General features: G+C 39.7%; 1 protein-coding gene across 5 annotated transcripts in view; it reads left to right on the top strand.

Annotated features, from left to right (window-relative positions):
• Fer (FER tyrosine kinase) overlaps positions 1 to 26,074 on the top strand; it is a 287,416-nt gene that overhangs the window by 229,047 nt on the left and 32,295 nt on the right. The window lies entirely within an intron of this gene.

The following is a 26,074-nucleotide window of genomic DNA, read 5'->3' as shown; positions in this document are numbered from 1 at the left end:
GAGGAATGACACCTAAGGTTGGCCTCCACCTCCACACCCACACTCAGATTTCACATCTGCACCTATCTACTAAGAGGAATTGAGATCATCTAAAAGTCTTACAGAAGAAAATCTCCTAACAAAGAAATGTAACACTAAAAATCTGAGTGTGGCAGCACATCCTATAATTCCAGCACTTGGGAGGGTCAGGAGTTTAAGGTCATCCTCAGCTGCATAGTGTGTCTAATCTACATGAGATCTTTCCCAAACAATCAAATAATAATAAAGAAAATATGAACATCTGTTATTAAAAGTTGAATGCTAACCAGCAGAAAAAGCCCTTATTGCTGGGTTTTAGTTTTTGTTGTTGTTGCTGCTCCTATTTTGATAAAAACTCACATAGCCCAGGCTTGCTAGGTACTCAAAGATGACCTTGAACTCCTGTGTCCACCTTGCAAGAGGTGGTATTACAGGCCTATACCATAGCTGATTTCTCTCTTGCCCTCAAGACCCAGCCACTCAGGAACTCGAGACTTGAAAATGCTGGCTGTACTTTTTCTCTTACATAATTTTAGATCTGTTTATATAATATAGTGGACTCAAGTGTATTATGAACTGTTTTCTGGATAATTGTACACTTACAATGTCACTGTAAAAATTGTGTTTAAATTGTCAGTTTATATACATATAGGTAAAAGTATGTCTTCTAAAAGTCTTAAAGATTAACTCAAAATTTCCATGAATTCCATATTCAAAGAATATGAGTTGTCCTGCAGGACTTCAAATCTTTCCTAAAACAGTTATTTTCATACAATCTCCCTTCTATCCTAAAATCTTTTTGCTTATTGTAAAAACCTATTCTCAGGCCTTTTTCCTAATCTGTCATGTCAGGATAATCAACCCAAAATTTCTGTGGAGCCCAGGTTCCAAGAATATGAGTTAGTTATCCTGCAGATCCTATTATCATCTTTAAAATAGTTGATTCACACTTCTATCTGTACCGGCTTATAAGCAGGGAGTTTGTCAAACCAGGATTTTAACCCATAATTCCCATGGAGCCCATGTTAGAAAGAATTTGAGTATCCTGTATGAGAATTAGAGCACTATGTCTTTATACCATCTTTAAAGCAATTAATTAAAACTTCCACTAATATCTGCCTACAGGAAGCAGGTAGTTTTTACTTGTTAAGCTCTCTGCCTAGAGCAGCCATCCTGTTACAGCATCTAACTGTTGTGCTCTCCCTGGAGCCACAGATTTACCCAGTCTGTGAGTCTCTTGTTGTTGAGATCTATCTGCTCCTAGCAGCTCCCCTTCTGTGGATTCAAAGCAGAAACTGGGTGTCTCTGCCTCCAGGTAAAGTCGTACACTTTGTGGCTAGGTGGCTGCTGAGAAGAAATTGCCTATGTCATCTGCAGACCTGTACTATTCTTGAGAGGACACAAGTTACAGGTTAGGACAGCTTAGTTTTACCGAGGCAGAATAAGCTAGTCCTTAATAATTCCTGTTTTTCAAAGGTCTGTCTGATGATCCTGGGCCAGAAGGCTGAGGACTGATGCTCCAGCTTCCTGACTCACTGGAGCTGTATGGGTAGGCAGCTGTCTCTACAGCCGGTCTCAGTTCTGGAAGCTGAGTCAGGCTTCCTGTAGTTTAAGATATTGTTGCTCTTTCTCAGATTTCTGATGGGGTTGAAGACTACTTATAATCTCATAGCCAACCCAAGCTATTTAACATTGAGAAAATATATTTGAGAAGATAGTTCTCAGATAGTATACAAGCTAAACCAGAACATAACATATGGATTTATAAGACTTTTAAGTTAGGATGATGACAAAGTGTTCTATTTAATTGTCAGAGATGATAGACTGGATATTAGGTGTATCTTATACTTTATAAATCACAAAATGGTAATAAAAAATAAAAAAGTCTTAAACGATTTATTTTTATTTTTAATTATGTGTGTGGTGGAGAGCAGATTATGAACATGAGTCCAAGTAGTCCTGAGGCCAGAGACATTGGATCCCTTAGATCTGGAGTTAGAAGCTGTTATCTGACATGGATTTCTTCCCCTTTCTCAAATGCATGCATAATCAGGATGACAATAGAGTATTGACAAGGTTTAAACATAAAGTGCTCAGCACTGGACCTAGAACATTTTAATCTCTCTGCAAATCACTCTACAGAATTTTCTGTGGGGGTCTGGGATATGTGCATTGATATGTATATAAGAGTGTGTGTGCATACTTGTGGAAGCCAGGAGACAAACTCATTACCATTCTCCCTCAGGCATGGTCCAGCTTGCTTTATGAGACAGTGTCTCTCTGGGACCTGGGGCTAACTGATTCTGCTGAGCTGCCTGGCCAGGGAGTTCCCGGGATCTGACCGTGTCCTTTTCTGAGCACTGGGATATATGTGTATATATGTGCGTCTCTCACTGTCTCTGTCTGTCTCTGTCTCTCTGTCTCTCTGTCTCTCTGTCTCTCTCTCTCTCTCTCTCTCTCTCTCTCTCTTTCTGTCTCTCTGTCTGTCTCTCTGTCTCTCTCTCTCTCTCTCTCTCTCTCTCTCTCTCTCTCTCTCTCTCTCTCTCTCTCTCTCTCTCTCTCTCTCTCTCTGATGAGTTTAGAGAATCAAATTCATGTCCCCACGTTTGCCCGGAAAGCACTTTACTGACTGCGCTGTCTCAGCAGTCTATAGAGTTAAGCTAGTCACCGCAGCAGCAGCTGTACGCAACATGGTTCTAAATTGTGTAACAGAAGACCAGATTTTTTTCTCTAATCCTTCTAAAATGCATCCTATGTAAATCGTCTCTTGTATGGTTCTGTTACTTGAGGGGCAGGAGTTTGAGAATGACAGTCTCAGTGCACCACAGCTTTGTACTTAAGTCCCTTTAACTCACCAGAAAGGACCCATAGTAAGGGCTGAAGCATGTTTCTTTGACCCTTCAGTGCTCAGCATTCACACCTCTGTTTTTTCTTTGCTGCTTTCAATAATTATGTCGGCTCTAAGTACCATATTTCAGGTCATACTCCTTGGCCTTTCCCGGATTCTCTGGAAAATTGCAGTTTCATGCTTGGAAATCATCACCTGCTATCTCCAAACGTCCTCCCTTATAGTTTGCAATGGCTGCTTACACTCAGAAGGCCCTCATCTTTCTCCTCTCTCAGTCACTTTTGCCTCATTTCGTGTAAGCATGGAGAGTGAAGCCTGCAGATTCCATGCTTAGTTAATCTTTAAGCAGAGTAGACTTCATTCCTCTTAGAAGGCCTGAAGCAGCAGGAGCCTGCTTACGGAGCTACCATGGTACCTTCAAGTGTTACTTTGCAGGCTATTCCTGTTAAGTCTCAAATAAGGATAGCAAGAAAAAGTTGTAAGCTAGATCAGTTGTTCATTTTAATTTGTCTAGAAAAGGACTGACTAGCAAATAGAATGTACTGCCTGGACTTTTTCCCAGGTGTACATAAGGACAAATCTTTCGGCTGAATCTTCACCATTCACCTGACAGCTTTGTACTTAACTGCTTGCTTTCTGGCCAGCACAGCACAGTATCATTGTAGGTATTGTACAGTATCATCGTACGGTTTATGATCATGTAGAGGAGGCACATAAATGCAGGTAAAGAAATAAATCATTGTCCCCTAGCATGTCACATGACACGGAAGCAAATTGGAGCCAAATAAGGAGATCTTGCAGAGCCCAGTGTCTTCACTCCAGTAAGAACATAAGGGATTAGCTGTGAGAATTCACTGCCAGGCTCAGTCTGAAAGCTCATGGTAGTTCACCAGCCAGAAAACAAAAAGGGCCTAACAGATTCTGTATCAGCCTGGTAGGACCTCAGACTTAAACACAGAAAATCCCATTGGTAACAGCTTCATTCCCATGTTGGAGAAGTCCTAAGATTACTTCTCGTGGTGTTTAAAGCATCATTGGCATTTATTGTATATACTTTATTTATTGTATATACTTTATTTATTGTATATATTATATTTATTGTATAGACTTTAGGCATCAGTTACCTTTCTGCATAGACATAGACCATCTGGTAAAGAGGGAGTCACTGTCTAATGATTGTGTTTAGTAATGACAGGAAACCGCAGGTGTAAAATCCATTCTAACTATTCATGTTGATGTATCATCTATATGCTTGCTAGCCTTTCTCTTCCTTTCTCAACTTTTGACCTCTACCCATAGAGTATATGAACTAATAAATACCACATTAGAACCATTGGGTACCTAAGTCCAGACAGTTCAAGGAGCTGTAGGATGGATGCCCAAGCTACAGACGATAAGATAATTCATGTGTGGGAACAGCCTATTGTTCTTTTTTCTTACTGTTCTGAATATTTACTACTGAGAAGTAGCTGTAAAGCAAGCATATTACTCATTAACTTTTTGTTGCTGAGAATTATTAATAATTTTATATGTCACTTAGTGTTGTGTTGTGAAGGGACGTCATCACCAGGAGGAAATAACACTGTTTATACAACCATTTCATCTCTTTGCGTGATTTAACCTTCTCTAGTTTTACTGAAAACTAGAAATGAAAAGTTTTCACAGGTCTGAAATTTACCATGTAAATTACTATGGAGTGTGAGAATAGCCTCCATTGGTAGTGATGGTGGCTCCTGCCTACTGAGGATGTGAGTAGAACACAGCTCTCTTCACCCCTTCCTTCCTCACTCGCTGTTGGTCATATAAATATTTATTATGCCATAGTGAAAAACACAAGGTATTCTACAGAAGCAGTCAATAGAGTTCTTCAATCATGACATTTATGTGGCTAGATCATCAAACTGCATTTTCATTCATAATCATGGTTAAAAGCATCTATGACTGTTTCCAGTTTTCTTTGGGAATGATATAAAACTACAGTATTTTCTTAATTAAGGCACTCTAGTCAACACTTTAAGTGTCAATATGTGATTCTAGTCAGTTTTCCCTTGTTCATTAATAATGTGATATTTTTCTAATTTCTGTTTGAGAATTACTGAATTAAAATCAAGAAAAAACCAAGTATACTCATTGTCAGACTTGTGGTATCTGCCTTTATATACATGCATTTTTACACCAGTAAGGACATAGCAGAATATTACAGAGCTGGGCTGCAATGGTAAGATCCCATATTAGTACTGAACAGTTCCCAAGGCTAGGTGAGTATAAGTTTCCAGCTATGTACATACCATCGTACTTAAAATAAATTCACATAATGCAAGTTAAAGTGGTCTATACTGTTTATTTTAACACATGGATCACACTGTTAATACATTTTCTATCAAAATCTAAACAAAGATTTGGATTATGCACTTTATAAAATGATCCTACTTGTGTTTTGGAAAACTAAATATGCCATACAAATCATCAAAAATATAGATATAAGGAATGATTTCCCATTTACATATGTTAAAACATAACAGTAATTATAGTAAAATTAATAGACATGTAAATGATAGAGGGGAATAGAATAGAATTTCAAAATTAGACTAGCATGTAGGTAAAGATTTATGATATAGTAAAAGTGGCTGATTAAATAAGAGAGAACACAATTGACTACATGATGTTTGAGCACAGGCAGGTACTGGAGTGTGATGGAGTCAGGGCACAAGAAACTTGTACCTCATAACAATGTCATTGTTTTCAATGTAGCTTCTGGGCTACTCAGTGCAAAAAATACCTTGTAAAAGTATGAACATTTTTAAAAGTCAATGCCTCAAGTATATACTTTGAAATTTTAAAAATGTCTATATGTAGCTTTTCTTATTCTTCCTAATACTAAAATTGGATAGTAGGCCCTCAGTGGGCATAATAATAAAAATGCCTATGTTTCAAAAATAATTGAGAAAATGGATAAAGACTTGACACCATAATTAAAATCACAATTGAGGTATATCTGCCAGATGGTCATAGTGACACAAGCATGGAATCCCATTTCTTGAGAGGCTGACACAGGAGTAACAAGAGTTTAGGACCACCTTGAACCCTATAGTAGGGCTCTGCATCAAGTGTGTACTAAACACTGCTTAATGGAGTTTGGTATTTAATGGGACTTTATATCATTTCATGGGTTTTAACATTCTGTCTTCACATTCTTTGATTATTAAGGTGAATGTTTCCCCCTCCAGAAGGCTCTTGGGTATTTGCTTTAGCCAGTGTTCTATTGCTGTGATAGACAGCATGACCAAGACAACTCTTGTAAAGGAAAGCATCTAATACAGAGCTTGCTGACAGCTTCAGGCTTAGTCATGGTGACAGGCAGGTGTGGTGTTGGAGCTGTACTTAGAGCGATGTCCTGACCTGCCTGTACAGAGAGAAGATGTGACCTGGCATGGGCTTCTGAAACCTCCAAAGCCCACTCCAGTGACACACTCCCTCCAACAAGGCCACACCTTCTAATCCATCTAATCCCATAAAGAGTTACAGTCCTTGGTGACTAAGCATTCAAATATATGAGCCTGTGGGCCCTTCTTCCTCAAACTACTACCCAACTGCACTGAACATACTGGCATAGTGTTCCTCTGCTAATCCCTCAGTAGCTTCTGTTAACCACACCAAAGCTGAAACAATATGAATCATTTATCTATCTTAAAATTTTATAGCCACCTTAAAATGTATAAATAAGCAGGTAAACTTAATTTTAATAGCTCACTGTCAGTGTGTGAATTTTTATCAGGTAACAACTTGTATGAGTTTGCTGATTTTGTATTTTATAATATAAATTTCCTAAATTGAAGTGCACTCAGTTTTCATTGGCCATCTTCTCTGTGCCTAAGGCTAGTACAGCCATATCATAGAGGACATTAGACTATAAGCTTTTGGTGAGCCAGGGGAACTTCTTACTCTCACACCCTGCACACCTAGTACAGTGGTCTGGGTTTTCACACCTAGTACAATGGTCTGGGTTTTCACACCTAGTACAGTGGTCTGGGTTTTCACACCTAGTACAGTGGTCTGGGTTTTCACACCTAGTACAGTGGTCTGGGTTTTCACACCTAGTACAGTGGTCTGGGTTTTCAAAACATTTGAGTCTGCCTTCCTCTATGGCATATGCTTCTATACTGTTCTGGTGCTCTCTTCAGCTGCATTGTCTCCTGCCTTGCACGCTGCTAACAGCAGAGTCTGCTCATTCTGTTGCCTGTCTCTGGCATGGCTGATAACTAATGTGTGTTTGTTGAGAGGAACATAAGAGAGATGAAGCTGAGTTACAAAAAAAAAAAAAAAAAAAAAAAATTTAATAAATTAGTCTCTTGAGAAAAGTTTTATTTTAACAGGAAGGGTGATATGTAGGAGGAGCTAAGGGGGAAGAGTACCGAGAGGAAGAGACAGAGTAAGGAGAGGAGAAGATGAAGGAGAGGAGAAGCTAGGTGATGAGAGAAAGAGAGGGGGGGGCATGAAGGCAGATGTTCACGTGTCTCCACCAGTCAAAGATAGTTGATATATCTAGGTTGGGTATTGGGTTACACTTCTGATTGAGCATTACCAAACTTATAAAGCCTTTGATTAACATTTTAAAAAAATTATAAAAGCAAAAAGGAAAAGGGGGCATGGGATAGGGGTTTTCTAGGGAGGGGAAGTGGGGAAAGGGGATGGCATCTGAAATGTAAATAAAATATAAAATAAATTTTAAAAAAATTAGTCTCTTGAAGTGTGATGTGTTGACTCTCACAAAGTTAGATTTGTAGATCTATGGCATTTAACTGTAGAAATGGAAACCCTCAGGTGTCTTTGTCTTTAGATGCAGCCATCCATCCGTAATGGCTAACTACTGACCTTCTTTTCAAAGATCTCTGAGGGCTGTAATTCAGGAACTTAATATAACCTTGTTCTGTACTGAATAAATGGATAGCTACAGATTTCTTCCCTGCCAGTGTTCATCCTCCCTTGCTGTAACATAAGGCTTCTCCCTTGTGTCCCTCAGTGGAGACAGACAACAGTTGGTAAGCATTCATCAAATGGTATGCATTAGCAGTAATGTTACTAACTATAGTTTTCTTATACGTTCTTTGAATTATATAATATTTATATTTTTACATTATGAGATATTTAAAGTTTCCTTATAAAAGAAAATATAAGGTCAATAATGTGTTTGCTCCTCAGGCTTGTGAGATGTTCTGCCATCTATATGATGTTACAAATAACAGTAAGGGAACTTTTAGTCTATCAGGAGTCACTGAGAGGCCTTAGTTGCTAAAAGCAACTGAGACACTCTGAGCTTAGTTTTATTTTACCCAGTGTGCCAGTGCTTAAGAACTTGGTGAGTCTTCCTTGTGTCATTCTGACTGCTTACTTAAGTGGCCAGCACTGAGACAACTCTGCTGCAAGAACAGTTAGAATTCAGGTTGTGTTTGTTGGGCAACATCTTCTGTTTCCAGTGCGCTGCGAATGTCATAAAGTTGTTTCAAGAATTATCTGAAACAAATGGACCTAAAGTATGTGTCCGCAGGGAGTATACGGGATTAGTGTAGTTGTTGCTATTATTGTCACTTCAAGTCTTCTCTGAACAATGAATGAACCTAACATGGCCCTGTCAACATTGACAACCAAGGGCTGGGCTCTTCAGAAACTTAAAAACTAGCAAAGACCCAGAACTTAAAGTTTTCAGCTGATACCAAGTGAAATACTGCATTTGGTATTATGGGATGTGGCACTGCTGACCTTGCCCAAAGGAAAGATACAACAAAGAGAGGAATTTTTTGTAAAGGAGACAAGTAACTAAGTTGCTACAACAGGAAGACATTTATTGATCATTTCCTTCAGCTCTTTCATGCTCATCACATGGCAGTTGCTCTTCCAGGAGGTGGGGGATTTCTGCCTCACATTCTTCTTTATCCCATTGTAATCATGACCCTGCTCCTAGTCAGTGGGCTGCAAGGACAGGTTGAAAGAGTACCAGAAGCTGGGAGAGCCAGGGCCTTAAGGGAATCAGCTCTCCTTAGACCCTGCGAATGCCAGATCACAAGACAAGAGTATGGGGCTAAAACCCAGCTGCCCCATTTCTTAGACGGAAGTCCCTGGAGTCCACCTCAGGTAACAATGTAATCCCAACAGCCTCAATGAGTTCATGATGCAGAGGTACCTTGACTGGATGACAAGGAATACAGCCCAGGGGAGAGCTGTCAGTATGTACCCCTGCTTATACATAGCCTGAGGATGACTTCTGCCTAACTCATTTGCATAGGACATGTACAGTGTATAAGTCTTTACTGTAACTTCTGATTTTGCTGGAAAGGAAATAGCTGTATTGTTGGGGAAGTGTTTTTTATCTTGGAAATAAATTGTTAATTTGCAGCTGACAGTAAATGAGAAGTCAGTATTCATTTCAGAGTCCTCTTAGAATAGAAAAGTGTTATCATGATGATATATAACAGTGCTCAGGATTTGATAGTGTGAGTCACAGAACAAAAGCTACCATCTTAATTATGAGAAGTTAGCATCAGCCACAGCAATGCCTAGTGACAGCATGGTACCTTTTATATTGTTTATCAGAGTTGAGTGACTAAGTCCAAAACACATGCAACTTAGCAGTTTCCAGTGGCTCAGACTCACAGCAAGTCAGAGACTGTGAGTGTCATTGTTGGAGGTGGGATCTTAGATGGAACCAGAGCAAGGGAAACAGATTGATTTGGTCCCATGAGCTACAGACTCTTCATAATTCATTTTACAAACTGAGAAGGGCACTATAGAGCTGTTCTTCAGAATTATTTAGGACAGTTGTATGCCAAGCCTGGCTAAGCCTTTTTTTTTTTTTTTTTTTTTAAATAAGAGTCATTTATTTATGTATATGGGTGATTTGCCTGCATGTACATTTGCACACCAGAAGAGGGCATCAGATCCCATGGTTAAAGATGGTTGTGAGCCACCATGTGGGTGCTGGGAATTAAAAGAGCGCAGAGTGCTCTTAGCTGTGGAGCCACCTCTCCAGCCCAGTTAGCCCTTTTTATGATTTGTCACCACGGGGGCTCATTCCTTCTTCTATCCTCTGTGTTTTGGTTCCTACCTTTCCCTCCTGGTTTCCTTGGCCACCACCCAGTGAGGTAAACAATCTGCACACAAAAGCGGTAAAGGATGTGAAGGACTCTGAGGCTCTGCTGTGTGGCCTGGGCCATCCCATCCCCACAAACCCACAAAGCTGAAACTAGAAAAGAATAACTTTATAAGGGAATGTTTTAAACTTAACACACACACATATTTTTTAAAAGAATATTCTAATTCTTACTTTCCTCCTATGTTTTGGAAATGTCTTGAAAGACAACAACACATTTATATCACATGTTAAGCAATTTAGGAATGTTTTATTTCATTATTCTCAGAGACATTTTCTTTAGAAAAATAATCTTAAGAATAATGATATGGTTGAATTGACCTGGTTAGAGCTTACAATTTATTTTCATGAACAGATTGTCATCTGATTCTGACAATAGCCAAGGGAATCAACTATCACCATTTCAAATGTGAAAGAATACAATTTTAGTGAGAATATATGTATTTCCGGGGCTTTGGCCTAGGCTTTATCCCCTCAGGTCTGACCCCCCCCCCCTTTTCCATTTTAATCGCGTTTATGCATTTCATATATCACAATTCTATTTTGGTGATGCTGGAAACACATGGGTCTTTAGACCAAGCTTTAAGTTACCACTGTGGCATTTATATAAACTGTTACATCCTAAAGAACTTATTATTGTGTAATAATTTTGACATCAATATGAAAGCAAAAAGAATCATAATATATTTTCAGATAGTTTGGGCTATACAACCCAAACTTAATGTTGCAGCTTATACTACTATTTTTCAAAGTCTTCATGTCCTTGGAAACAAATTTTTAGGTTATTTAAAAACAAAGTTTTAGGTTATTGTGTTTTCTATAAGTAGATCATCTAGTCTGCTCACTATGGTCTAGTGAGGCTTTGTAAAGGAAAGAAACATGGAAAAGGAAGCCGCCAACCAAGATTAAGTCTTGTAGTGATGGTTTCTGCACAGAAGAATTGCATATGCCACTTTAAGATTGTGTGTGTGTCATGCAGAATAGTCGACTGATTATATCTGCCTAGACAGAGTAATCAGTCCTTAATAATCCTGCATCACCAAGGTCTGTCAGATGATTCTGGGCCAGAAGGCTGAAGATTTGATGCTCCAACGTTCAGTAGTATAGGGGCTTTTCAGGTGTTCAGAGGTCTCCATAAATTGGCTAAGTTTTAGAAGCTATGCTTTGTGCTTCCCACAATTATAGTTAACTCAGTCATTCTGGATTTCTGACAAGGTTGAAAACTTATAGCTATTTACCGTAAGAGAAAAGATTTGAGTGGATGGTCATCAGCTGACATTCATCCTAAAGCCAGGTTCAGAACTAAATGTTTTAGTTAGGATAGATGACAGAGGTGCTGGTTAGTCAACAAAAGGATGGACGGGGTATTAGGACTATCTTGTACCTCACTGGTACAAATTGGCATAATTATGCTCTAATTGTATTTTGAGAGAAAAGTTTCATTTTAACAGGAAGGGTGATGTGTAGGAGGAGCTAAGGTAGGAGGAGTACTGAGAGGAAGAAAAGGAGTAAGAAGAGGAGAAGAAGAAGGAGAGGAGAAGCTAGGTGACGAAAGAGAGAAAGAGGGGGGAGACAGGGAGGCAGATATTCATGTATCTCCACCAGTCAAAGATAGTTGTTATATCTAGGTTGGTCAGTGGGTTACACCTCTGATTGAACAATTCCAAACTTATAACGCTTATGATTAACATTATTTTAAAAAAATGTATAAATGCAAAAAGGAAAAGGGGGCATGGGATAGGGGTTTTCTAAGGGGGGGGAATGGGGAAAGGGGATGGCATCTGAAGTATAAATAAAATATCTAATAAAAAATAAAAAAAAAGATTGTGTGTGTGTGTATGTATGTCTGTGTGTGTGTCTGTATGTGTCTGTCTATATGTGTGTATATCTATGTGTGTGTGTGTGTGTGTGTGTGTCTTGTCTGTCTGTCTGTCTGTGTCTGTGTGTCTCTGTATTGGTGGGTGGTTCTGGAAGAAGGAAAAGAAATACAGCAAAAGCTGGTCTTTCCCAACGTGGCTGTTCACCAGTGTACCCATGCACTTCCCAGTGGATGCTCCCCTTGGATTTTCTGGAGCTGCCTGAGGAGTCTGCATGCCGACCTTTTTCTCTGTGCACATGTCTAAAGCCTCTCGTGAGTTGCTACCCTTGGCCAAGCTTTTGAGAAAGGATCAAAGATAGGATGAGGCTGAATTCTAACTGGAAAGAATGGAGCCCTGGGGGAACCACAAAACTGTCTGGGGGTGAAACCTGGTTCATGAATCCCAGTGGTGTAATGAACTTCCCATCCACAGAAGGAAGAAACGTGCCACAATGATAGACAGATGTGTGTAAAGCTCCGAACAGGACTGTTAAAAGATGGCATCGGAGCCGCCCCTGTGGCTGTGACCTAGCAGAAGATGAGCACAATCAGTTTTTGATTTTTTTTTTTTTTTAATTGGTTTGGTTTGGGTTTTCCAGACAGAGTTTCTCTGTGTAGCCCTGGCTGTCCTAGAAATCACTCTGAAGACCAAGCTGGCCTCAAATTCAAAAGATCCTCCTGCCCCTGCATGCTGAAATTAAAGGTATATGCCCACCACCAGTTTTTAATCCAACTTCAGTTAAGTGGACTCATAGACTCTGTGTCTTTCCCATGTGGACTTAGCACTGCTTACTAGCTATGAATAGGTTTCAGTTGAAAAGGATGTGACCAAGTGGCCTTCTAAAGGCATACTGAGTACCTTTAATCCTTGACCCTAACTGATGTGACTCCTTACTGTTCGCTGGCATCCTTATTGCTACCTGGGAATTGGGGAAGGGAGTCTCCTCGTGCAAGAAGTATAGGAAAGAATGTCTGATGAGGGGCCAGCACAGAGAATGCAGGGAAAGGAGGAGCTGAGAGATGGGGAGTGACTATTCTGTTTACTAAGAAAGAAACACACTGCCTATCTAAGTTACCATAGGTCACTTGCAGGGCTTCAAGACTTACATAGTCCATATTTTTGTTACTAGTTTTATGTATCTTGTAAACATTCTCAAAGAATGTAAAACAATGTCAGAGGAGAAATCTGTGGGTAGGGCAGCAGGGATGTGTTCATGAGTCCAGCTTTCAATTACAAGATAGAAAATCCTGCATATCTAAGGAATAGCATGAGAGAGGATGGGCATGTAATTACTCTGATTGTGATAATCCTTACACAATGCATATTAAATTATGTCATTACTTTCTATCTCCATCAGTTATATTTTTAAATAATAATAATAAAAAAAGAAACAGTCACAGAGATCATGGTGTCAACTATCCTCAGGAGTGTGAACTCTCCTGAATTCAGTTTTCTTGCTAACAATAACATTGCTGCCTCAAAATCAATCATTTCTCCAGTTGCTGTTTCCTTACGGGGTCTCCACCTGATGTTCATAGATTGGGGGCTGTGGAATCACTTGCCCACTTGGAGCAGTTAGTCAACTGTTAAGAGTTGTCCTAGAAAGGTAGGAGTGGCCCAAACTATGACAGGTATGCTGTGAGTTCCAGGAAGGACTAAATATTTGAGCTCAAGAACTTTATGAGAAGTGAATACAAGTTACTGGGAAAATGGGGTAAAGGAGAGAGAGAAGTGCTCAAGCAGACACTGAGAGAAGATGATTGACATAACCTGAGGTCAGACAGGGTCAGCAGCAGGACTTGGGAAAAGACATGCTTGAGTGGGTGTGCCTGTGAGACCATCTAAGAAGAGGAGACCTAATGGAATCCAGCTGAAGTATTGGGATGAAATCTATGAAAGGAAACTGACCGGTGCATATGTGGTCACTAAAGCCGTGGGAAAGTATAAGATTGGTAGGTGGCTAGACATGGAAGCCAGCAGCATTTAAGAAGGAAAACGGTAAGCCATTGACGGTGCTTGATGAGCCCTGGGTCTCCTCTCAGTGTGACTGTGGCCCCCTTTGCATTGCTTCCTGAGTCGCTCTGACTGGCTTTCAGCCCTGCAGAAGGTGCCCACTGTAGCCTGCATCCCCGCACAGGAGCTGTAGCTCTTCATTCTTCATAGCTCAAGAGCTGGCTAAGAGGGAAAGAAATTGTCCTATTGGACACTGCCAAAGTAGCATTTTTAAGGAAATACAGTTTGACTGTTACTTCATTTTTAGATGTCAGACCTGGTTTTTATTTCACTTTTTTCTCCTATTACAATTTAGAGGTTTTCTGGCAAGTCAGCATAAAAATTGAGGTAACTCTATGCCCTGTTATAAAAGCAAATCTCCAGTTTCCTTCGAGCATGCTGAGTTGTTATGGGAACACATATTTTGCTGACGTGTAGTATTTTGATGAATTGACCTGGGGATAAGAATCGATTGAAAACTTCTCCATTTTACAGTGGTTAGAGTATCAGTTAGGTTGATGGGCAGCCACTTCATAGACAAGGTCTACACAGTGCTGGGCAGATTGCTGCACACAAACCGAATTAAAGAGAGACAGCTGCTGTCAGTTACAAGCTGGCTGGTGAATGTGTAATTGGATCATATCAGAAATAAAGGGGAAATCATTTTCTCTCTTACTCCCTGCAAAAGCTCAAGTCGCACATACCTGTAGTACATAGTAAACAAGGCATTTCTACTGTGTAGAATGTGAGATGTGGTGGAGACAGGGAAAGGGCCTTGGTATGTAACATACTACATTTCCTTTTGTACACACAAAAGAGCCATATGCATATTACATTAAAAGGCAATGGATTATTTTAGTGGGTCTTAATGTTTTAAATTAAGCTTTAGACAGAAAAGAATGGATAGGCTGATATACAACATTTATATCTACTTATAAGAAACTAAAATTATGTATGCCTTCCCATAATATTAGATAATTCCACAAATACAAATAAAGACAGAAAATACATTGTCTGAAGCAACATTGCAGTGTCTTAAATGGAACTAACTGTGCTGCCACTAGAAGGTCGTCCCTCTTGTGCTTATTAATTTGGCCAAATATGCTCTTCAAAATTACCTGGGAAGAGCTGTGTAGGAGTATAGTTCTTTACTGAGACCCTGAATTTTTTTTAAATACAAAAAAAGAAAATTCATCCATCCATCCATCCATCCATGCAACTGTCAAACATGGTAGTTTTTTTTTTTTTTAATCAGAAAAATCATTAATGGTTTTTAAGTGAGCAGAAAGAAAATGTAAATACTAAAACCTGTTCAAATGATTTTGATCTCCAGTACTGTGCCTCTTGAATCCAAATCATCGGGGACTAGAACAGTGTATTACATTAGAAGGAATTAGAAAGGCAGGGGTGGTTGAGTGGCCAACGTAAAAGTGGAGATGAAGAGTAAAGCAGCCTCTCTGCTCCCCAGCCTACAAAGAAAGCGTCACATAACCCTGGCCCCACGCTCGGGTCGTCCCCTCCCCTGACTTGGAAATGTTATAGGTACTCTGAAGTTGTGTTACTATGAGCAGTCCAAAACCTCTGTCCTAGGACAACAGCAAATGTAGGGAGCCTCAGGACGCCATCCCAGGGACAGAACAGTGGCCTTCATCGAGGTAACATGGGAGCCTCAGGATACCATCCCAGGGACAGAACAGTGGCCTTTGTCGAGGTAACATGGGAGCCTCAGGATACCATCCTAGGGACAGAACAGTGGCCTTTGTCGAGGTAACATGGGAGCCTCAGAATACCATCCCAGGGACAGAACAGTGGCCTTTGTAGAGGTAACATGGAGTCAGTAATTCATATTTTGGTAATACACATTTAGCTTCTCAATTTTCATAAGCCATATTAGTAATACCCTTTTTTCATATTTTAGAATGAGAAAAACTCACATTATACAAGGTATTTGAAGATTTTTTTCTTTGTATCATGATTGATATTCACAGTACTGAATAGCCATGATTGGTACTACAGACTAAATGATATTCACTGAAATGAACAGTCATGATTGGTACTGCAGACTAACTGGAAATGTCACCATTCTCTAGCCATACCAAAGGATAGAAAAGTTTTGACGTTGGTGTCAGGGTAATACAGATTTTTACTTATTAGTAAGAAACTCACGTTCTTGCTCACATAGTATTTTCAGTTGTATTGTTTGTCTCTTGAAACAGGGTCTCATGTTGCTCAGGCTAGGTTCTGCCCTGCTGTGTTTGGGAACATGACCTTGAACTCTAGATCCATTCCCTTCCAGCTCAGGTGCTGAGGTTATGGGTGTAGTCCCAGCCCAGCTTTCACACAACTCACTCAAGAACACAGGACAATTGTGGCCCATCTCTCCCCATAAACACAGAGCCAGAGAAAAACCTGCTCTAGAAGTGATAGCTGTGACTTCAGCTCCCCCCTTCCTGACCAGATTGCCTGAGAATAGTGTGATAAGGTGACTCCTCCACAGGAAAAAGCACCATGTATGTGTGACCTGAGGTATAGCTATAACATTGATCTCTTCATGTGCTATGCCAATGATGTATGAGTTACTTTCCTAGTTTATTGTGGGTTTAAAACATAATATAAACATCTCCAAGCACATCAACTGGAGAGGCCTTGCACTTCATGGCTATCTCTTCAGTGTGGTAGCCAGAGGGTAGATGCCAGGGTTCCTTTTTCTTGATTTGTTACTAGTGTATCTTTCATGAAATTTATCGCCTACTATGTGGCTTTTACCTAGGAGTTTTGAGCTCCAGTAACAGCCTTCTTAATCTTTTCCAGGACACTGAAGATAGAACGCCAGCAAAGACAATAAAATTTCTCATTTTATCATTTACATAATTGGGTCTGATTCTGTTTTGGGTAGTCTTGGAGTTTATCTGATTAAAAATGTAGTAAGCACATCAGGAGTGTCAGAGCATTGGAAGACCCCTTCCAGGTCTGCATGCCTAATCTGACCCACTCAGTGTGTTTATGACATGAAGGTATTATGATTCAGTACATGCATATGACATGCATTGATCAGATGAAATGGTGAGCATTTATTTCCCTGTCCCCAGGATTACTTTATGTTTAGAGCAACTGATTTCTTCTTACCTCACTGCTGGGGAGCACCAGAAGTTCCTCAGAAGATACGGCTGTACTTGGGTACTTCTGATCTAACCTCCCACTGCCCACTCTGCCCAACCTCCCCACTTGCTCTGTCCCCCCTTGCTCTGGCTCTCTGTCTGTCCCCATCTGCTCTGTCCTCTTCCTCCCCTCTTTGTGTGCCCTAGCAATTAATCTTATAGATTCAGCTCATCTTTTCCAAATACCCGTTGTAAGAAAGGACATGGGATACTCGATTTTCCGTGTCTCACTCTGACCAGGATTGCGTTATTATTTGATGTTGTTATCTTCTTGATTGGAAGCATAAGCTTTTACTCTTTTCTTCAAGAACAGATGTGTATTTTTAAAGGTTTTGTATTATTTTTACATTTATTTATATGCATACTTATGGAGGGGACATTTGTCCATGAGCAACCATGGAAGCCAGAGGCCTCTTGGAACTGCAGTGTGGGCAGCTGTGAGCCACTTGACATGGCTCACATGTCAGTTAAACTCAGGTACTCTGCAAGAATGGTGCATGTTCTTAACCTCTGCCACCTCTGCAGCGTGTGTGTGTGTGTGTGTGTGTGTGTGTGTGTGTGTGTGTACACAAATAAATAAATAAATATATATATTTATATTTAAATATAAATATATTAAATAAATATTATATTATTTATATATAATATAAATATTATATATATATATGATCAATGCATGGCAAACTCAGCTATAGAAAACTATGTACACAGTTCTATTTCTCCCTTGCCTATGTGCAGACTTTCTAATAAGATCCAGGGATGAATGTGTATAAAGCCACTGACTACTCAATAGGTGCCAGAGGACAAGGTGACCCAACCAGGGTTCTAAAGGCCATGAACTGTTTGAAATCTCTAAGCTTCACAACCATGAAAACGACCTCAGTGAGTGCCCTATAGCAATGGCATGAAAAGGCTTAAATAAACTGCATCATCTCCTTTGGGAGGTACATTTACCTTTAAAGCCTGTGCTTCGATGCCTTGTATTTTCATTATAGACATCTTCCTCCAATCTGCCTGGAAGAGCTTGCCCACCTCCTACCTCCCTGCCTGTGCCAGCCTCCTGTGTAAGCAGCTCATCTGCACTTTGCATTGCTGAACTTCAGCCTGTCTCTCCATGGAGGCAAAAGGCAGGCAGCCAATTAACAGCAGCAGCTAACATTCAGACCCTAAGAGTGTGCTTAGGAGATCTTTATTCAAGAGGTAGAACATTTTCCTGAGATTATTCAGGACAGTTAGATTTGCGGGTGGAAGACTGTGTACATAGAGAATGTTATTATTGCACTTTATTACTGTCACATTGATGTTGCGTTTCTCAGGAAATGTATGCTAATGCATTTCTACTTGCTTTTTAAGGTCTTGAGTTAGATGGGCTGAATATTAAAGCTATTTGGTTGCTAGAAAATAGACCATACACTTTATAAACTGTATGTTATTATTTAAAAAAAACAGTTATCTCTCAGAACTTGGTATAAATAACTGTGAAACTCAGGCAAAGTTACATCTTGGTATATACTTTTCTTTAAGTTGTATATAGTTGACATACTAGCTAACCAGAACTAAATAATAGGTTTTTAATAAAATTATGAAAACTGTAAATCAATCTTTCTACTTTAATAATCCTTTGAGTTTAAACAACAAAGGAAAACTGATACAATGATGGATTTTACACCAAAATACATTTTATTTTCAGTGTCTTTTACTGGTTTCAAGGTGTTTCTTAGATTAAGACCTGGGTGTAGACATTTTACATGCAGGACCACAATGAGAAATGCTGTGATCTAGTCCAGCTGCCATCAATGACAATAAACTCTTTTTTTTTTTAATCATTGTATATTTTATTTACATTTCAGATGTTATCCCCTTTCCCCATTTCCCGGAACCTGGTTCCACCCTGGAACCCCCTATTCAACCCCCCCTCCTCCTGCTTCTGTGAGGATGTGCCCCCACCCACCAACTTACTCCCACCTCCCCAACCTCGAATTCCCCACACTGGGACATTCAGCCTTCATGGGACCAAGGACCTCCTCTCCCACCTATGCCCAACAGGGCCATCCTCCACTACATATACAGCTGGAGCCATCCTTCCCTATGTGCTACCAGGCCTGTTGTTTAGACCCTGGGAGCTCTGGTTGGTTGGTATTGTTGCTCTCTCCATGGGGCTACAAACCCCTTCAGCTCCTTCAGTCTTCTCTCTTAACTCTACCATTGTAAATGACCCACTCCCCCACCCCTCAGCGCCCACCCCCGTGATCAAGTTCAATGGTTAGCTGTGAGCATCCTCCTCTGTGTATATTAGGCTCTAGCAGACCTCTAAGGGGACAGCTGTATCAAGCTTCTGTCAGCATGCACTTCCTGGCATCCACATCAGCATCTGCCTTTGGTGACTGCACATGGGATGGATACCCAGGTGGAGCAGTCTCTGAACGACCACTCCTTCAGTTTCTGTCCCACACTTTGTCTTCCTATTTGCTCCCTTGAGTATTTTGTTACTCTTTTTAAGAAGGACCAAAGCACTCACACTTTGGTCTTTCTTCTTCATGAGCTACATGTGGTCTGTGAGTTGTATCTTGGGTATTTAGAGCTTTTGAGCTAATATCCAATTATCAGTGAGTGCATGTCATGTGTGTTCTTTTGTGATTGAGTTACCTCACTCAGGATGATATTTTCTAGTTCCATCCATTTGCCTAAGAATTTTATGAATTCATTGTTTTTAATAGCTGAGTAATATTCCATTGTGTAAATGTATGACATTTTCTGCATAACCCTATTACTTGCCCAGGAGTGGTATAGCTGGGTCTTCAGGTAATGCTATGTCCAATTTCTGAGGAACTGCCAGACTGATTTCCAGAGTGGTTGTACCAGCTTTCAATTCCACCAACAATGGAGGAGTGTTCCTCTTTCTCCACATTCTTTGTTTAGCTCTGTACCCCATTTTTAATAGGGTTATTTGGTTGTCTGGAGTATAATTTCTTGAGTTCTTTGTATATATTATTAGCCCACTATCAGATGTAGGATTGGTAAACATCTTTTCCCAATCTTTTGGTTGCCATTTTGTCCTATTGAGAGTGACCTTTGCCTTACAGAAGCTTTGCAATTTTGTAAGGTCCCAGTTGTCAATTCTTGATCTTAGAGCATAAGCCATTGGTGTTCTGTTCAGGAACTTTTCCCCTGTGCCGAGGTATTCGAGGGCCTTCCCCACCTTCTCTTCTATTAGTTTCTCTGTATCTGGTTTTATGTGAAGGTCCTTGATCCACTTGGACTTGAGCTGTGTATAAGGAGATAAGAATGGATACATTTTGCATTCTTTCACATGCTGGCCTCCAGTTGAACCAGCACCATTTGTTGAAAATGCTGTCATTTTCCCACTGGCTGGTTTTAGCTCCTTTGTCAAAAATCAAGTGACCATAGGTGTGTGGGGTCCTTTCCGGGTCTTCAGTTCTATTCCATTGATCTTCCTGCCTGTCTCTGTACCAATACCATGCAGTTTTTATCACTATTGCTCTGTAGTACAGCTTGAGGTCAGGTATGGTGGTTTCCCCCAGAAGTTCTTTTATTGTTGAGAATAGTTTTCGCTATCCTGGGTTGGTTCTTATTCCAAATGAATTTGCAAATTGCTCTTTCTATCTCTATGAAGAATTGATTTGGAATTTTGATGGGGATTGCATTGAATCTGTAGATTGCTTTTGGCAAGATGGGCATTTTTACTGTTAAATCCTGCCAATCCATGAGCATGGGAGAGCATCTTCTAAGATCATCTTTGATTTCTTTCTTCAGAGACTTGAAGGTCTTATCATACTGATCTTTCACTTGCTTGGTTAGAGTCACACCCAAGGTATTTTATATTATTTGTGACTATTGTGAATGGTGTCATTTTCCTAATTTCTTTCTCAGCCTGTTTATCCTTTGAGTAGAGGAAGGTTACTGATTTGTTTGAGTTAATTTTATATCCAGCCACTTTGATGAATTTGTTTATCAGGATTAGGAGTTCTCTGGTGGAAGTTTTGGGGTCACTTAAGTATACTATCATATCATCTGCAAATAGTGAAATTTTGACTTCTTCCTTTCCTATCTGTATCCCTTTGACCTCCTTTTGTTGCCCAATTGCTCTGGGTAGGTCTTTCAGTACTATATTGAATAGGTAGGGAGAGAGTGGGCAGCCTTGTCTAGTCCCTGATTTTAGTGGGATTGCTTCAGGTTTCTCTCCATTTAGTTTGATGTTGGCTACTGGTTTGCTGTCTATTGCTTTTACTATGTTTAGGTATGGGCCTTGAATTCCTGATCTTTCTAAGACTTTTACCATGAAGGGATGTTAAATTTTGTCAAATGCTTTCTCAGCCTCTAGTGAGATGATCATGTGTTTTTTTTTTTTTCTTTGAGTTTGTTTATATAGTCGAATACATTGATGAATTTCCAAATATTGAACCATTCCTGCATTCCTGGGATAAAGCCTACTTGATCATTGTTTTGATGTATTCTTGGATTCAGTTTGTGAGAATTTTATTGAGTATTTTTCCATTGATATTCATAAGGGAGATGGGTCTGAAGTTCTCTTTCTTTGTTGTATCTTTGTGTGGTTTAATTATGAGCACAATTGTGGCTTCAGAGAATGAATTGGTTATTGTTCCTTTTGTTTCTATTTTGTAGAATAGTTTAAAGAGAATTGGTATTAGGACTTCCTTGAAGATCTGGTAGAATGCTGCACTAAAACTATCTGGTCCTGGGCTTTTTTTGTTGGGGAGACTTTTAATGACTGCTGCTATTTCTTATGGGACTGTTTAGATGGTTTATCTGGGCCTGATTTAACTGTGGTACCTAGTATCTGTCTAGGAAATTGTTCATTCAACCAGATTTTCCAGTTTTGTTGAGTATAAGCTTTTCTAGTAGGATTTGATGATTTTTTTGAATTTCCTCCGTTTCTATTGCTAAGTCTCCCTTTTCAGTTCTGATTTTATTAATTTGGATACTGTCTCTGTGCCCTCTGGTTAGTCTGGCTAAGGGTTTATCTGTCCTGTTACTTTTCTCAAAGAACCAACTCCTTTTTTTTTGTTTTTTTTTTTTTGTTTTTTTTTTTGTTTTTTGTTTTTTGTTTTTTTTTTTTTTTGATACTTTGTATAGTTCTTTTTGTTTCTACTTTGTTGATTTCAGCCCTGAGTTTGATTATTTCCTGCCATCTACTCCTCTTGGGTATATTGGCTTCTTTTTGTTCTAGAGCTCTCCCCAGTTCTTTTTGTAGGCACTTAGAGCTATGAGTTTTCCTCTTAGCACACTGCTTTCATTGTGTCCCATAAGTTTTGATATGATGAGCCCTCATTTTCATTAAACTCTAAAAAAGACTTTAATTTCTATATTTCTTTCATGGCCAAGTCATCATTGAGTAGAGCATTGCTCGGTTTCCACGGGTATGTGTGTTTTCCATTGTTTTTGTTATTATTGAAGACCAGCCTTAGTCAGTGGTGATCTGATAAGATGCAAGTGATAATTTCAATCTTTCTGTATGTGTTGTGGCTTGTTTTGTGACCAATTATATGGTCTATTTTGGAGATGGTACCATGAGGTGCTGAGAAACATACATACTTTAATCCTAACTTTAACATACATACTTTTAATCCATTGAAAAAGACAAACCAATTTTTAGAATTTATAAAGATACCACTTTCTTAAAGTATTGTATCTTTTAAATTTGTATACATAAAAATAGAGAATTTATGTCTTAGAGAGAATCTTTCAGAACTCCAAAATATTAAATGTAATATCTATTTTTAGATGCCAGGTAAATACTTATATAAGTTTATAATTTTTCCATTGACCAATAATTTGATTAGGTAGAAAAACATTAACCTTTTGACACTCAAATGCATGTCTTTGTTGTCTGGAGAAGTGGCTCAGTGATAGAGTGCTTGCCTAGCACGTACCAGACAGCTGTTCCGTCTCCAGTTTTGCAAAAAGAAAACAAAACATTTCCTTACATTGCCAACCCATCTTTAATTTTGTACTATCAGGGCTTTATGTTGTGCATATATATGTAGTTAAATACATGATAGAGACATCTGTCATAGCTGGGTGCACGCAGCTTTTAGAACATATGTGCTCCCTGTGCCCTGATAGGTGGAAATGTCAGCCCCATGTGAGACAGTCTTGATCACTGAAGACTAGAGTTACATGATACTCAGTGGGACCTGACTCACACACCATTGTTAATAGTGCCACCTAACCAAGATCAGTCATTGTCTCTAAAAGCCAACACAGTGAAGAAGTCACCTTCCTTTTCTCTGGTATATTTAAAGAGAGGCAAGGACATAAATGTGACATTTTTATTCTGTAACCTCAGCAGACTGCCTCTGCCACAATACACATATTCTCATTAGTGAATGCCTAAATTTGAGGCCTTTACCAAATGTCAGGCTCAGCCAAATGGCTCTTCTCTTCTTCTCCTTCACCATCACCCCAGGAAGAAACAATTCTAGGAATCATTCAGATAATGAAAAATCTAGGGCATGAGACAAATGTGCAAAGTCTGACCCTGAGACAGAACCTGTAAGACAAACAGTCCCTGAACCTGAGACTGAAAGCCAGGCCTTGTGCTCTGTCACTCAGCGGCTCCGTCACCTTCCAAGAACATGTTTCTCTTACCATTCCTTTGTTCTGAAAGGCATCTCAGCTTGTGCTGGGGCTTTCTCCACCCACTCATGCTGTCTCTTTAGGCCTCTCTTGGCTGCAGAGCCCTGTTCTCTGCTGAGAGTGTCCCTATTACCTTATCGTCTTTATGACACTCAGTGAGGGTTGCTTGGTGGCCTGTCTCCACCATAGGCTTTTAGAACATTGTCTAGAATATGAATAGTAACCTAAATGAACCCTAGTTTAGTAATAAGAAAACAAGCCAATAAAAAAAAAAAAACAAATGCATAGACTTTGTTAATGTCTTTTGGCTAATTCTTAAATAATAATACATATATTTTAAAGTCTGAGAAGCCAGCACATCCTTGAAGTGATTGTTTATCCCCACTCTGAGCATGCATGCGCGCGCGCACACACACACCTCTCATTGGTATTTGAATGGCATGTATGAGTTGTATTACTGTCTGTGTATGGTATTTTTTACACTGAAAGTGTCTCAGTGTATGTAAGTCTTCATCTCCATCACAGTGTGTCATCACTCAGCTATATCTAAATCTTAAGGCAATCAGATGGCATTTTATAGACTGTAATTATACATGCAGAGTAATGGGCTCTAAAATGGTGAATTATAGGTAAATATTTTGAAGAATTTATCTTCAACTAGGTCCTTGTCTTTTTGAAGGTGGAAACAGTATGAAATGGTTTAAAATAGTCTTAACAAACAGGCAGTGATTGTAATTCACCAAGTAATTATTCTGTGCTGTGTGATACTTTTTGACGTTTGTTTCAGATGTTTTAAATTACCTTATCTCTGTGTCTATTGGCTTCACTGTTGGGGACCCCACCTTTCTCAAGTCACTGTCAAACAGAAGGTTAAATGCAAATGTTAAAACTGCTAAATTCAAATGTAAAATTTGACTTTCTATTTTACATACTCTAATAATAAACTGAACTCTATTTCTCCAGAAACTGCCTAGATTAGTAACTCTGAAAATTTACAAAAACTACAGATACTCATTCATCCGAGGAAGGAGAAGCTTTAAGTTAGCAGGCATAGACAGCGGTGTGGTTTCTTCCTTGACTTTATTGCTGGGTCAGATTTTCTTTCACTGACATTTGCCATGGCAGAAATTATTCAAGAGCTTGACTGCAGAAAAGACTAGGCCTAGCCTGTTGTCACTAGGGCTAGACTATTGTCACTGGGGCTAGACTGTTGTCACTGGGCTAGACTGTTGTTATTAGACCTAGACTGTTATCACTAGGGCTAGACTGTTGTCAATGGGCCTAGACTGTTGTCACTAGGGCTAGCCTATTGTCAGTAGGGCTGTCCTACACTGTCTGGTGCTGACGCCTGCTCACGTGCTCCTATCTCAGGGTTCAGAGAAGGTCCAGCAGAGGTGGTTTCTTTTTTCCTTTCTTTTAATGAAAATGTTGTTTTCATGCAGTCTGTCTTGGTTGTGGTTCCCCTTCCACCTCCTCTGAGATTCCCTCTACCTTTCCTCACCTCCAGATCCACACCCTTCCCACCTCTCTTAGAAAACAAACAGGCATCTAAAAGAATACAAAAATCAAAACAAGGCAAATAGACCAATCAAACAGAAGAAAAAGAATCAGAGAAAAAGTACAAATATACATGTAGACGTAGAGACACAAACCTTATAAGACAGAAAGCTTCCAAAGATACTATTGAGTTTGTTTGTGTTAGCCATCTACTGCTGGGCATGGGGCCTGCCTTTAAGAGTGCTTTGTATCCCCAGTGAGTCTTCATTAGAGAAAACTGATATTTCATTTGCAAATGGTTATCCATTGGACGTAGCGTCTGGGTTAGGGATTTGGCTTGTGTCTATTTCTCCTAGCACTGGGACCTTCTATGGCACGGACCCATGCAGGCCCTTTGAATGCTGCAGAAGTCTCTGTGAGCTCATGTGTGTGACCCTGCTATGTTTGGAAGGCCTTGTTTTCTTGGTGTCCTTGGCCCCTCTGACTCTTATGCTATTTCTGCCTCCTCTTCTGCTAGGGTTCCCTGAGCCCTTCTGGATGGGATTTGATGGAGACATCCCATTTAGGACTGAGTGTTCCACAGTCTCTGGCTCTCTGCAGTGTCCAACTGTGGGTCTCTGTATTTGTTCTCATCCACTACAGGAGAAAGCTTCTCCAATAATGACTGAGCAAAAACCTGATCTATGTTATACCAGACTCATAAGAGTCATGTTATGGCCACTTAACTTTAGCAGAACAATAGTATTTGGTTTTTCCCTGGGTCTATTATACATTTAGTTAATCTTGTCCATGATTAACTAAAAGCCAGAAATCAAATGACTGCAGTAATTTTAGTTGCATCAATAGGAATGATGAATGCAATGCATTCCTCTTGCCCACGTGCAGGGAACACCTTTTAAATGTTAATGAATACAGGCTAGAGGTTTTCCAGCACCACCAG

The sequence above is a fragment of the Arvicanthis niloticus genome, chromosome 17 (assembly GCF_011762505.2).
Source record: "Arvicanthis niloticus isolate mArvNil1 chromosome 17, mArvNil1.pat.X, whole genome shotgun sequence".
NCBI classification, from domain to species: Eukaryota; Metazoa; Chordata; class Mammalia; order Rodentia; family Muridae; genus Arvicanthis; species Arvicanthis niloticus.
Note: the sequence above shows the minus strand (reverse complement) of the source record. Positions and strands in the feature narration are given on the sequence as shown.